Consider the following 1,983-nt stretch of genomic DNA (forward strand, 5'->3'; position numbering starts at 1 on the left):
GCATACAGGAGCGCGGGCTGTCTGTTCCTCTTCCGTGCATCAGAGCTCGCTCTTCAGCCATGTAGTGATGGCTTATTTTGACACAGACGAACAAAACTACTACAAACACTGCACACACGCTCACGAACTCCAACTAATACACTTATCGTCTAAAAAACTCATCTGAAACACTCCTAGTAAAATCCAAAGCGTCACTGTGCTATTCCATATTTTTCTTCCGTTACCGTTAATGCGGCTCGTACCGCTGCGTACCCACCCACAAAAGTGCTTTCAAAATGTGTGTCTCAATCCCGGCATTGGAGCTATTATTTTTACGTTACCTTACGGATCCTGAACGGGAAGCAGTCATTCGGACTGCTTTTTTCATTAAAACTGACTGGGTCTCTCATAAAGTTAGATAAAGTCTCTGACATACACACAGCAGTTACAGAAGTTTAATCGCTATAGCAACAGAATACAGAGGAAGGCACAGCTGCTGGTTTGGACTACAAAGACTCTGTAGTTCTAAACATGGCGGAACACTTTAATACAGAGGGCAGAGCAGAAGGTCAGAACGACAACATGGTGGAACACTCAAACATTACAGAAGAGGGGTAAGCTGGCAGTTAGATCTACTTCCTGTTTTGGGCATTATACAGGTAGATTAACCAAACCACTGTTACACATTGGATTAGTGTGGTATGGAAATGAAGTTTACTGAAAGTTTCAAAATAAAACTCTGAAAATTCCACTCACGAAAGTGCACTGCCATAGGCGGTGCAATAATATAAATCTTTTTTTAATGTTTTTTTTTTTCTCAGGATAGTGAATTAACATTAGCATTTCATAGGTGTCTCAAAGATAGAAATCCTTCCCCAGCTTTCTGTCTCACACACACAGCAGTCAGCTGAGGATTCATCGCTATAGCAACAGAATACACAGAAAGGAAGAGTTGCTGGTTTGGACTACAAACCAGCAGCCATAACTGCCATAACTGTAGTTCTATCTATGGCCAAGACTCAGTTAAAACAGAGGCCTGAGCAGCATGTCAGAACTACAACATGGCGGAACTGTCTGTTACTATAGAGGAGGAGTTGGCTGGTATTATAAACTACTTGTGCTTTGAGCATTATATAACTGATTTAACCCGATCACTATTATACATGGAATTAGTGTGGCAATTTCAAATTAAGCTTATTGAAAATTTTCAAAATAAAAGCCTTGACAATTTTTACATCATGTAATTGCTCTTTTTTGTGTTAGATAACTGGTTTAACCAAACCACTGTTACACATGGGATTAGTGTTGCCATTTCAAATGAAGCTTAATGAAAGTTTCAAAATAAAAGCCTGCATACTCCCCTCACGTCAGTGCACCGCCACAGGCGGTGCAATAATATTATTCTTCTTTTATGTTTTTTTTCTCAGGATAGTGAACTGCCTTGCACAGCAAGGCAGTTTATTAACATTAGCACAAACATTAGCATTTCACTGCCTCCCACTAGTGCACTTCCTTGCACGCATTAGCATTTTACCTAAAATAAGCTTTTAGCCAATTTATTTACTTATTAGCCATGTTTAGAATACTGATTGGACTGAGTCAATGGGTGAAAAAATGGTAGTGATACCCCACATTCTACTGATACCATTCATGCTATTATTAGCATTTTGGCTAATTTTACCGTATGCAACATACTGAATGGTACAAGTACAGCTTAGTCCACATGCTTCTGATTCTCCACAGGTTATTGACTACATTAAAGCTTTATTTAGCATTAAGGCTAATTTTTAGCATGGGAACGCTGGGTCCAAACCGACGGGCACACTTTGGCAGGCCCCTTAAAATTTCTGCAGGAATTTTCTAGTATAATCTTATTGTCCAATCAAAGCTAAAAAGGTTCATCTATAATGACTGTAGTTGTTTTTAATAGTTATGGCAATGTCTCAATCCAAAACTTGTGAGGAACTTAAGGAATTCTGATCATTTCACTTCTTCTGTATTTAA

At 39.0% G+C, this 1,983-nt stretch overlaps 1 long non-coding RNA gene across 1 annotated transcript; it reads right to left on the reverse strand.

The window, feature by feature from the left end:
- Positions 1-203: 203 nt before the first annotated feature.
- LOC107835351 (uncharacterized) lies at positions 204-1,252 on the reverse strand. The gene is made up of 2 exons (XR_001661157.1): positions 966-1,252; positions 204-494 (listed from the first exon to the last, which is right to left on the reverse strand). It is a non-coding gene; the product is annotated as an uncharacterized LOC107835351 (long non-coding RNA).
- Positions 1,253-1,983: the final 731 nt, after the last annotated feature.

This window comes from Poecilia formosa, unplaced genomic scaffold, assembly GCF_000485575.1.
Source record: "Poecilia formosa unplaced genomic scaffold, Poecilia_formosa-5.1.2 Scaffold1842, whole genome shotgun sequence".
Taxonomy (NCBI): Eukaryota; Metazoa; Chordata; class Actinopteri; order Cyprinodontiformes; family Poeciliidae; genus Poecilia; species Poecilia formosa.